Source organism: Vigna radiata, unplaced genomic scaffold (assembly GCF_000741045.1).
Source record: "Vigna radiata var. radiata cultivar VC1973A unplaced genomic scaffold, Vradiata_ver6 scaffold_7, whole genome shotgun sequence".
Lineage (NCBI taxonomy): Eukaryota > Viridiplantae > Streptophyta > Magnoliopsida > Fabales > Fabaceae > Vigna > Vigna radiata.
In genome coordinates, this window is record NW_014543262.1 from 4776320 (window position 1) to 4790307 (window position 13988).

Here is a 13988-nt window from a genome sequence, read left to right on the forward strand (position 1 = left end):
TTTTCCCTGAAAATAATAATGCAAATAATTAGCTCAGAAAATTCAAATTAATTAAAATTAGAATTTCCGGTCAAATTAAGCATAATTAGGAAAAACGGGAAAATACCGGACAATTAAGCACAATTCCCTGATTAATTCTAGCACAATAAACTAAGTGAAATCAATAAAATACGACTCATCAACAATCAAACACAAGACTTTCTAGTTCAACGCTTGTATGTGGTGGTTTCATTCGACAGAAGTTAAGAATCTTACTTGTCAATTTCCAGTTTTCATCAACAAAGTGTGCAGTTAGGCAAATATATCCCTCAGAAGTAACTGCAGTCCAAACATCAGTGGTTAAACAAATTCTATTAGGAATCCTATACATGATTTGCTTAACTTTATCCTTTTGTTCAATGTATTCCTTCTCCACGTCAGATACAATAGTGTTCCTACATTTCATGTCAACATTAGGATTAATGTATTTTATCCTCTCTCTGATTCCTTCATATTCAACAAAATTATAAGGAAGACTATGTTTGATTATGGCTCTTGCAAGTAACTTCCGATGAATCTTTTGATTGATTTTTCTTGTCCCAAACTTTGCTTCTTGATTTAGATCCACATCTAGGTTTGCAATACTTCTACACACATGGACATGTAGGCTTAAATGTGAAGTTCCATTATTATTTTTAGTAACTGAGTTTTTTCCAACTTTATAGTTATTACCACAATACTTACATGTAGTCTTTTCAATGCCATCTTCATCTTTTCCTATTTTTGTGAAAAAATTGCAAACATTTGAGATTTCCTTTTTATTGGTGGTAGTACTCTCAGATGGACCAGGAGTTTCAGATGCAAGATCATCAACCAAAATCAAAGGGTTACTCTTATGGTGGTCCATATTTAAAAGCTATTGCACACAACTGCATAGATAAATGAACAATATTTTAGTAGGTCTTCAATAAAGATATTTTTGGATCAGGAAAACTGCTTTTGAAAAGGGAAAGATGTGACCCATAAAAAAACCCGTTAAACTTAAAACCAATTAGCCATAGCTGGGATGAGAAAGGGCGTTTCCCCCTAAACTATAAAACTATTCTTCAATTTGTCCAATATGTATGTGCTCTTATTTCAGCAACTATTGGAGGTGTGTATATAGTCTACTTATTTCTTGATCTATTGGGATAAATAAACTAAAAGTCATATTCCTAAGAGAGATTAAGGGACTGTTATTTCTTTTTTCAAATTAATTAATAATAATCAAACATAAGAAATTAATTAATATTCATGAATAAAATTTGTCTAATGTTTAGCCAACATTGTTAAACAGAATTCACACACTAAAATATGTGAAGCAATGGATGAATAAACAACATTTAAACAGTGGATGAATAAACACCTAACTCCTTTAGATGTGAAGCAGTTAAATCTCAAATCTTTTTTCCTTCTTAAACCCAGAAGTGTTAATCTCACTACCACCAAACTAAAAGATTCTACGCGATCATCATTAGCCAATAACAGCACTGGATACAGTATGTTCTTGGCAATGCATGTGCTCTTTTCAAGTAACAAAAGAGCATGTCAAAAGCAGGCAACATCTTTTTTGTTCAGTTGATGATTTGATGATTTGAACAATTGCATAGATATATTATGTGATTTTACTTTAATACTATTATAAGACAAATGGATGCATTGACATTTTTTTTTTTCTGTTCAGTTGTTTAAGCATATAATATATATGGTGATACAATTTATTTTTATTAATATTTTTTTCTAGTTATGCCAGGACATGTAAAGATTCGTCATGACACAATTATGCAGAGAAACTATAGAGCAAGCGAAGACACTTGAAGAAGACACATAAACATCTAAAAATTCTAAGAGTTTCCACCATAAATATTAATATTAGTCATTAAGCACTGATACTGATACATCTCTTATGTCTTGAAACTTTGGTCAACCTTGAGTTAATTAAGGCTAATAATTAACTCAAGCAACCAACAAAAATTTCCTGTTGTATGGTCACAATTAAAAAACTTGACCAGAGATAACTACAAAACAGGGAAACAAGCTGGAGTTTCCTCATTATCGCACTAGATCTTCGTTTGTTACAATAAAGAAAGAAATTGACCAACAATGTCTCATATGATAGCATGGGGATACTAGGAGTCTGAATCAGGTACCAAGAAAGAAAATTTGTTGAATGAAAAGCCTACTAATATATTTCTTTGTTTACTAATGGATCCTGAACAGACCCGCAAATTGTAGGATTTAGAGAATTCTGGTATGTCAAGCACAGTGGTCACGAACCGCATAAAGAAACCCTTGGACAAGGATGTTGATGAGAAAAGTTTGCGAAAAAAAGTTAATGGTGTACATTTATGTTAAATTTGGTAAATGCCTAATTAGTGAATTATAAGTTAGATTAATAGTCACCTTGAGTTAATTAAGGCTTATAATTAACTCAAGCAACCAACAAAAATTAAGGTGCCAGAAAGCCTAGAGTAGTCACCATACAAGAGGAAATAAAATAGCAAAAATGAAACATATAACATTAAGCATTTTGAGAATGATTAATATAAAACAGATTGAAAATAACCGAACTTACTTGAAATATGTTCAACGTGCTCCGGAGTAAGCTTAGTAGAAAACCCACTAGCTGCAGATTTGTAACTGTACAACAAAGCTTCCTTGGCAGCCTCCTCGCTGCAATCGTTAACCGGTTAAAACAGGGGTCAATGCACAAGCAAAGATAAAAGCAAAGATGGTAGGAAGGGTCAATGCACAAGCAAAGATAAAAGCAAAGAAGGTAGGAAAGGACTAACCTGTTACAACAATGAAGAATACAATTGAATAATGTTGAAGAATGGAAGGGAGTTTAAGAGAATCAATTCTTTAGCTATTAATGCCCTAGAAAATGATGGAGAAGGTGAGCCCCTTGGCCTCGTGGGATGAAGAGAAGGAAGAACTTGAGTAGTTCGTGAATGAGCTGTGGAAGAGAATAATTAGATGTTGAGCGAGAAAGAAGAATTTCAAGTTCAGGGCCAGCCGCACCTTAACCCGGCCCCCACCCACTTCTTGGGGGCTTTGGGGGCTGGGGCTTCAAAGAAACCCTGTATTAAATGGGTCAGAAATAAGGGGCCTCATTCTAAATGAGGCCAAGGTCAGCCCTTGGGGATGGGGTTCAATTGACAGGTCTAATAAAAATCATATTAGGGGGTTGTTAATACCATTATCAAAATCGCATGTTTCATTTTTAATTATTACAATTTAATATAAAATAAGAAAAAAAAAGATCAAAATTGAGAAGTATTTTTGAAATAAGAATTTAAGGAGAGGATAAAAACTTAAAACAAAAATGAAGTATAATCCAAATAAAATTTATGGAAAAAAACTTTGAGGATTATATAGAAAACAAATATTTTTATTGATTTAATTTTACTGTCTAAATATCTGATGGAGGTAGCACCAAGCATTAAGCGTGAAGAACCCTCCAAGAATCAGAGAAGGCAGCAGATGACATATGCTGTAGTGAAAACTTGATGCATAAAAAGTGTTTGATGAATGTGTGAATGAAGGCAATGGTAGTATTTGGAGCCTCTAAGCTCATAAAACCTTCCTATTAAGGAAGGAAGCAAGAGGAGAGTGGTTGAATTCGAATTTTAGAGAATGACTAAAGAGTATAAGAGGCTGGATTAGAATATGCAGCATTTCATTATACTATAAAGTGAGGAAAATACAAAGACCAAGCACATCTATTTATAGCTTGGAGGGAGCCTCAATGTTTGACCAATTTCCCTATAAATTCAAATGAAACCAGCTGGATAGGCTAGCTGTCGATGCACATAGGCCAGGCTTGCTCACATGGACAACTGTTTGACCACATTTCCCAAAGTAGGACTTTCAGGATCCTGTTTACCAAAACAAGGCCTACTTAGCAAAGTAGGACTTTCACGACCTGTTTACCAAAACAGGATCTATTCACCCAATCAGGCTCTCCTATTTATTAAAATAGGGCCCACTTACCAAAGCTGGACTTTTACGGGTACACCACCAGAGTATAGAAATATGATACATGAAATATTGTGCTCGTAATTCAACACCATGGTTATCCTCCTCAATCACCATGGAGAATATTTAAAAACTGATATCTTAACACTTGATCACAACCACCCATAATAACAAAACCATTAGCCATAGTGCGACCATTTTTAAACAACCCATTGCATACAAAAATCTGTATAGGCATTCATAGTATCAAATGCCCACTACCAATACACTTCACACATAATATAATATTAAATATTATTTATGATAAGAACATAGGCATTCATGTGACCTCTATGGCAAGCAAACCCAAAGTGTCCATCAAAAATCCAAAGCATCCCAACATAACATGCTATTCATAAACACATTCAATACACATATAAGTAATAACAGTATACTCATGCACCATACATTATCTCATTGAATATACCTAATGCACCACGTTGATGTGTCCATGGCATACTAAAGGACGAAAAACTGTATTGATTAACATCACACCTATTCACTAAACCTGAAACTTTTTACTTCCGTTTCTAATAACATCAGGGAAAACAAACTACTAGTATTTTTATAGAACAAAAACGTCATCTGGATTGACAAATATATAAAAAAAATCTTGATTTTATTTATAAAACCTAAGGTTGCCTTTACGTTGCCCACTTTTCCTAAAACATCACCTTTCAATTCTCTTGAAAGCTTAGACACTCGACTTGAAATATATGCATTGATAAGATCTTCGTGCTATTCAGAATATTTTTAATGTAGCGTTTGTAAGAACTCCTTTTAAAAATAAATGATCGTTTAGCTTGGAAGTTCTTATATTTTCAAATATAAAGCTTAACTGCAAGTTTTCTAAGAGGATCGTTTAGTAAAGAGAAGAGAGAATAACACAATAGATTTTGTACTGGTTCATTCCAATTGAGATATGTCCAATCTCTTTCGTAAAGGGTTCCATTATAATCTTAACACGCTTACAAATGAGTATTAACACCACTCTTGGTACTCAACTACCTCGTCGAGATTTCCTTTGAGTATTAGCACACTCCTGGTACTTAGCACTCTACCGAGATTTCCTTGAGTATTCACACTACTCTTGGTGCTCAGCTCCCTGCCGAGATTTCCTTGAGTATTCGCATCACTTCTGGTACTAGACTATCGCACCTAGATTCCTTAATAAAAAAAGTTCAGTTGTAAGTATTTTAATTCTCTTCAGAATTGCAATCAATGATTGCTTACAAGCAGTTCAAAATAAATCTCTCTACGAGAGGATTTGGTTACAATACAATGCAGTCTAAATACTCGCAGGTGTTTCTCTATACACTCTTACAACAGTAAGAAATTTGGCGCTTAAGCTCGAGAGTATTTCTTTCTCTTTTTCTCTTCTCTTCTATTTTCTTCAGATCAGATGTATTCTTTTCTTTGAGCTCTTTTCTCTCTTTTACTCTTTCAGGTGGATATGTCATTGTAAGCTTTGTGGACTTTGGTTATCCCTTATCCTTTTTTTTTTCTTCTTGAGAAATCTTCTATATATCGGCTTCATGAATATTTGTCAGTTAGATTGCGTTTGAAGTTTGTAGCCTTGATACTTGTGATTTATCTTTCTTCTTTTTCTTTGTAGTAGTTGTGTAAGTCAACTTTCTCAGAGTAGACATGCTTTTCCAGTCCTTTACTTGAAGTAGGTTGTATGATCTTTTTAGACTTTGCTTCAAGAGACGAACATTCCATGATTATCTCTTTTGTTTCTAACCTCCACATTTGATATTTGATCTGTAGCACTGTGGATGCGTGTAGAATAACTTATTTGCGAAATTAGAGTAAACTGTGCATGCAACATATATGTCTTTTCTTATCACTTTTGTTGTTTTCGAACATCAAGCATTTAATGTCAATTAGGCCTTGTTCACTTGAGTGGATTTGAGGGAGAGTAATTGAGTGAATTTGAAGGTAATTTTTATTGTTGTTTATTTGAGTGAATTTGGAGGTAAACTGATACGCAGGGCCCAAGCCCACCAAATAAAGGATAACCCAAGAACATGGAGAGGGGTAAAATGGTCATTTCCACAAAGGGAGAGGGGTGTGCTTATCCTTATAAGGGGCGGCATTAGTAATTGTTTTTCCTCCACATGTAAAGAACTCATTTGTCACGTGATTCCTAAGGCTTTCTAGAAGCCAAGCTCCTTTAGCACATGTTGATTAGTTGGCATAGGCATTTTTCCTTGTGGAGGCCGAGAGGTTCATCTATAAAACCTCTTGGCATAGTTTGTAACTACACTTTTGGATTTTGAGAGAATTGAAATGTTGATGTACTTTCCAGCCTTTTCTCCACCAAGAGTCATATTCTTGTGCTTCTTCCACCTTATCCTCTAGCTTCCTTCCAATGGTGAAGGCCTTCTGAGTTAGATCCATACCTCCAAAAGCACTTCTGCGCATCCATTTTACCTTATTCCATTTCATCTGTTGTTGCTGTCTTTGTCTTGGAAGCTCACGGATCTGCTGCATAGCCCAAGGCTGGTGGTATCATAAACGAGAGTGAATTTGGAAGTAAATTTTGTGAGAATTAGTGTAGGATTTAATTTATGTGACAAATTAAAAAAATTTACTTCCAAATTCACTCTCACTTATCTCCAAATCTATTCAAATAAACAACAACAAAATTTATCTTCAAATCCTCTCAATTACTCTCTCCCAAATTCACTCAAGTGAACAAGACCTTAATGCTTGCTCAGAACAACAAAATGCTTTTTTATTTCCTACCATTAGGCACTATTTTACAATTAAGTTCTTTTAATCAAAGATACCAAACATATAGATACTTCATCACAAGATGAGGTGTTTGTCTAGCTCATGGTATCGTTTTGATCTAAGTAAATGCTTCTTTGGCTTTTGTCTCTTTTTAAACTAATAACATTTAGCTTGTTCAGGATTTCTTATGTGTTTTAATAATTAAGTCTTTTAATTGTTTAGTCGAAGACATTGTTTCAACCTGTTTTTGTTTTCGAGACAAGCCAAATACCTAATCCAAGTATTTTAAGCATTGAGCGTTATCTCAATTCTCTCTTGTATGCCTTTAGACAAAATATCATCTAGTCATGCATCTGGGTGTTCTAGCCTAAGTATTTTTCTTTTTCCTAGGACCTAAGTGTTTTCCTATGATTTCTATGTTTGGGGTTCAGGTTCTAGTTTTTATTTGTTTGAGGTTTTGGCCTTATGTTTTGTGTTTTACCCTAGGTTGCTTTCTAGTCATTAACCTGTTTTAATGTTATTTAATTAAACTTCAAAACATGAGATTGTTTGTTCGTATAGACGATTTTGTCTTTAATAGTTAATCCCTCTTTTCAGAGAGATTAACAACTGGATCTAGGATCTTTTGATCCCAACCAATATAAAAATTACTTGTGTAATTTTTCTCTTCCCTTCTCTTCTTTGTTTATTTTCTTTTATTCAATGTAACTTTTTAGATTTATTAAAGAATTTTTAAAAGCAAAAATTTTGTTAAAAATAAAATGATTTTTAACTTGAACAAATTCACCCCACTATTGGTCTTTGACTACGCTAAATATTCTGCTGAACGTTTTCTACACCAGTCACCGCAACACTCACACCCATGGTGCGCCACCACCGCAAACCAGAAGTGCGAGTCCTACACCTCGTTGTCAGGCACAAATAGCCCTTGTCATGACCACCGCGATGCGAATCCAACATGATGCCACACACCTACTATTGTCACAAGAAAAATATATAACTAGAGCTCATTATTTTCGAGCCTTTATTGATCCACTACGAATGTTGCATTATTATCGCCAGTGCATTGAGCAAAACCATCCCACCATGAATGTAAAGGGCACCTTTTCTAATAAAGAGAAGAAACAATGTGCCTTTTCAAACTTGCAAGAAAACCATAACCAAAACCACCACCATCGCTGAGAACGCAAACAAAAACCATCGTGCCTTTGTGAGAACCCATCGCTGAGAACACCAGAAAAGTGATCAAGATTGGGAGAGAGAGGAAGAACCCATGACTGGATTGTTGGGTTGAAATGTAGATTCTCAAAACAAATTGAGATTTTTTTCCCAATTTAGGGTTTCAAAAACAATTAGGGTTCTAAGCTTTCACTTTAGGGTTCTTAATTTAGGAAAAAACCAAATCAATAATCAATTGAAACAGAAAACCCTAAATTTCATACACAAGATTTCCCATAAAACTGGGGAAAATCATATTAAGGTTCATGCAAATTAAACATAAACTAATATGCTCTTGTACCAATTATTATATTATGAATTCAAACAAATAAATAACTAATGAACAATAAACCCTTCCATAAATAGAGTAGTTCCCAATTCCCTTTAGAACAAAAATCGGAAGTGCACTGGGATTGGTCATTAGGAATAAATAATAAAAAATGTATATTGATATCTGATCTTCCCTTTATAGAGTATCTTAGATTCCCTCTTGATATTATCTTCTGATGAGGATGAAGAGAAAGAAATCAGAATAATGGTAATGATCACAAATGGAACCACAACCAATTTATATAACTTCTTTTGATTACTTTTTTCTTATGTTTCAATATTTTAATTTGACCTTTCAATAAATTAAAATATTATTTATAGTCTTTACATAATAAATCTTTCATGACATATATGTACTTAGTCACAACTAATTAACTAAATCACTTTATGAAATTAACTTAATAAAATATAATCATTCTAACATATATAATAATTTTATATATATATATATATATATATATATATATATATATATATATATCTCGAAGGTGAAAATAAATATACAAAATTAATGTTCTTACCTACACTTAGTGTCTATTGTGTGCAATTACACATGAAATTTGCTTTATGTAATTACACTTTTTACCTTATTTACATATAGCGTTTACCGCTAATCTATATGCTCATCATATATCTTAACCTTTCATATATTGTTATACTTAGAATTTTTAGGAAAAAAACTACTCATGGTTTTGAAACTACTCATGTTTTTAAGTTATTCTAATTGATTAAAACAATTTTCTAATTGATTAAAATGCTTCTTTTTTATTTCAAGCCAAAAACATTTTAACATATTAAAAACATGAAGACAAATAGCTTATCACCAATAAAAACTCTAATGCATTTAATTTTAGTGTAGGATCAAGCTATGAAAGAAAAACTTACATTAATTTGCCAATCAATAGAACAAAAACCTAAGTACTTCTATATCTTCGTGATCTCTGCGAATCTTCAAAATTTTCAACAAAATGCTTGGATTTATCAAATATATCAACCATAACTCTAAAAAAAAAAATGAAAAAAAAAGGTTAAAGAATCAATGTCTAAAATGAAGTGTAGAGAAAAAAAAGGAGAGAAGCAATTGAAGAAGAATAAAAAACACACTTACGCAGAAAAAAGAAAAATAAAAAATAGACCCGAAAGGATTATTTGAATCAACATACGATGACAGTTATATATAAACTATTATCGTATAGTTAATTAAATTTTCAATGTCATTGATTTCATATATATATATATATATATAAAGACAATTTTAGGAAATTGTCATTTTATGAAATCGTCGATATGACATTTTGCACTAATAAGGAAAAACATTTATATACAATGTAAACTATTTGTTTACTATTATTTAATAATAAATTCTATGTAAAATAATTTTGTTAACTTTAAAATAGTTATCTAAAGTTTTCAAATAAATGAAAATAGTTTTCCTTTGTTACACACTACCTAACCTCATGATATTAAAGGAATGATATCGTCACGCATAAGTATGGGTTTGCAAAATTAATAAATGCCTAATATCGTTGTTACTTAGTGGGAAAATTGGCAGCCCAATAGGTAAAAAAGCAAAAAAATTTGACTAGTTCAGGTATGGTGCTTGCGTTGAATGCTTCTGAGGGCTACACATTAACTAATCTTTGAATAGAAAAATAGTTGAGTGGTGATAATTCATGAATTAAATTCGAAGATGATTCACATGATGCATAGGTCAAAGCTTGACATTTTATTCTTACATTGGTTACGCTGTCAAAATCATCTAGTAACTACTGATAAACATACTTTAAAATTCAACGCATTTATTAAATCCTGAGTTTTAAACCAAATTAGCAAGTAATGTTCAGAATAAAATGAAATCAGTTTTCTAATCGAAAGAAAAACAGAACAATTTAAAATAGAAATTAATGAGTACCAAACTCCTTTAGTTCAAAGTGACAATATGGAAAAATGGAAAAACTTTTGACCCTTTCATATTAATGACTTTATTCAACAAGCATAAAGGTAAAATAAAAAAACAAAACAAATAACCAGTCATTTACTTGTAAATGAGATCAACCAAACAATTTGTTAATGTTTATTATTTTGATTAAGGGAGCTATAAGAAACAAGTTTCAATTTTTAATGGATAAAATTATATTTTGGTCATGTACTTTTTTTTTTAAAAGATTTGATTTGGTCAGTAGTTTTAAACAACTTTTGAAAAATATGATTTCAGTAAATTGTTATGTATAAATTTAACATTTAGTTATATTAGACTATGATTTAATTCATCTTAAAATTTTGATTAAGTATTGTTAAGCAATAAAACATAAATAATGAAAACACTACATCCGTAATGTACAGATGTTTTTCAAAAGACAAATTATGTGAGACATATGTTTTGTCCGAAAATTCATATATCACGTATTTTTCTTGCTTATATACATGGACATAATACTTTAAACTAATGTTATACTTAACAAAAATCATTATGAACTTATTTTGTGGTATGAAATTGTCTCATCTTCACATCTACCAATCTCATAAAACATATGTCAATGCCAAATATTTCTTAAAGCACGTGTAAAAGTTGTTTCATGTCAACACTTACTCTAACACACCTCCTGTTAACTCATGAAATGTTATATGCTTCGTATGGTCCTTTCGAGTTTGGTTGAAATCTTTTTAACCAAGGCTTGATAAATTATTCCAACTACCATTATGTTGTTTAAAGAAGAGATAAGTATTTAATGTTGAGACTATAGATGGTCTAATCCTTAGTATCCCATTATGCAGTTTAATATTAGTAGATTATTCAATAGTTTTAATGATAACAAACACTTATATGCTATACCATATGAACATTCTGATGTGTATTTTTGTGATATATGTAGAAAACTATGGTGATGGAGGATCATCTAGAGCTAGCATAGATACTCTTACTAGAGTCATAGAGTCATGGCAAGAAGAATACAAAAGGAAAAAATTGCAAAGAACTTTGCTTTTATGGAAGATTGATTATTAGTTCTTCTTTTTTTTTTCTCTTAAAATCTTTTATATTTTGTTTTGTTGGATGTAAATAAGCTTTAAGACATATCACTAGACCCATGACCATCCAACCAAGTATTCTTTGAGCTAAGAACCAAGATAGCTTAAGCTTTGAAGGAGCTTCCAGATTCAAGAATCAAGCTAATTTAAGCTTTGGAGGAGCTTCTGGATTCACATTCGCCCGGTGTGAACCCTAGGGCACCCTACGCCGTAAGATGTTTCCACATGTGCTACGACATTTCCTATGTGGTTTGGTGTGGTTTGAATGACCTAGACAGCTGGCCTCTTGAGTTGAATCTTTTTGAATTTTTAAAGGGAAATTGGTTCAGATTAGAGCCTCTCCCTTATTTATAAATAGGAGTGTCTAGTTCTTGTAACTTTTGATGCAAGTATTAAAATGCTGTTAAAATATCCAACCATGCTTGCTCTTAAGTCTTTCGCAATTATGAGTTTTGCTTTTTTTCCTCTAGCTTCCTTCCTTAGTAGGAAGACCTTATGAGCTTTAGGCACCATACACATATCACAACTTCCCTGAAATGCACATTCAAACACCTTCAACCATCTAAATCCATTACACTCTCATTCAATCTGTTGTATGTTTGATTTCCAACTTCTGGACTTGAGAATTCAGGTCGAGGAGGATTCCATCAAGTGGTATCCAGAGTTTTGGTCGAGCTCCATGCTTGAGATAAGTTTCCAATCCACTTCCATGTTGTTTAAGCAAGTTCCTTCAATGTCTATACTTTCGCATTGTTATTCTGTTTCTGATGTTGTGTTACTGATTCATTGAGTTTTGTCTGATTAAATCCTTTGTTCCAGTGTTTCTCTGCTTGTTAATGTCATTGTATACATTTTAATTGTTGAATTCAAGTGTTTTAGCCATTTTCAGTTTAAAATTCAATTCCTATTTTGTCAAGTCATGTGCATTCCAAAATTATGATGCAATTTTTATTATGTTAATAATTTGTGTGTGTTTTGCTTTGAGTCTGTGTTGATTTGAATTCAGAAGTATGTGTCTGCTGTATATAAACCAATGAAGGCAATGAGATGTCAATCTAGCCTTGGTGATATTAGCCAAAACATTAAATTCTCATTTTGAGTTTTGAAATCTGATAAAATTCTTTTTTGTTTGAGTTAGCTTTTGGTGCATTTTCACCACAACTTTTGGTGTATTTTCACCACAGTTTTTGGTTTATGTTAATGATGCATAAGGTTTGGTAAACCATAAGAGCAATGAAACACAGTTGCATATCTCGGTTACCTAAAGTCAGAAGCACATTTGTTGTTTTGGTCCATTTTTTTAGCTTTCAACCATGCTAATCTCTTTGAAATTCTCAGTTCGAGTTTAATTCCACTTAGCTACTATTTTCCAGCTTAAATTAGTGTATTTACACTTTCTTGAGTCATTTTTATTGTTGCCTAGCCATTTGATTCACTGCACTTAAATTTTGGTGGTGAGGTTGTTCAATTTTGATGCATAATTGAGTGTTGAGAGACTAGATTTTGAAATACTATCATTTAAAATGATTTTGCAAATCAAGCAAGTTAGTTTTGATGTTTAAAAGTTGTTGAAGTAGTCTAATTTTAATTACACTCATATTTGAGCATTTTCACTTTCTGAACCACCAATTTTAAGTTCATTTTCCGGTGCAAGTGTAGATTTTGGTTTTCGAAACTGTGCAACTTAATTTGGTTTGGATTATAGCAAAAGCTAGGATAATTGATATGAAACTTGTAACACCCTTGGTGGGATGCCATGTGTAGAATGAAAAAATAACACAAATTACCATAAATCATAAATGTTGTTCTTACAAAACGTAAAGAAAACTCCAAAAATAACTTTTACAAAAACACCAGGTCTAAAAATTAAAATTGAATATAAGTATAACAAATTCCCAGAGTAATAATTTCCCATTATCTTGCCAAGCTACTACAAACCAGTTTCATCTACAACATCGTCTACTCACGTATAAGTACGATCATCGTAGGTGGAAACCACAACCACAAACATGCAAGGGTGAGCAACCAGAAATATCATATCATATAACACAATATAACCACATTAAACTCAAACTATATCGAATCATAATATCATATCTCAACGCAAAATTAATATCACAACCAAACCATTCATCAACCAATGTTGTTTCCTTGCATTCTATCGTTACAACCCGTTCTCAACAACAGGGCGCTTCGAGTCATCTTCTATCGCAACTTCATACCTATCTTCCCGACTCCTTAAGGACTAATGAGTAAAAACACTGATACTACATGCACCGGTGCACTATACTCAACACCAGTCGAATCCTTTGGGCAAAACATTCAACCCTTTCTTTCCTCGAGCAAGAGGAAAGGTGACACTCGAATCTTTGTCTCCGCGCAAGACCCAAACTGCTTAACGTGTCACAATACAAAATACTCACACAACCAACAACATTACAAGGAAAAATATAGGTTTATGCTCACATCACGATTACATACATATTCTCAATAACATGAATTACTCACCAATCACAAGATTTAAAACAAAAATCTATTTACTCTTTTTTTCTTCAATAACCAAAAACTTTTTATCATAAGACTACGGGTGGATCCCACAGGTCCAACAAAACTTACCTAAAACACTATAGAAGCAACCA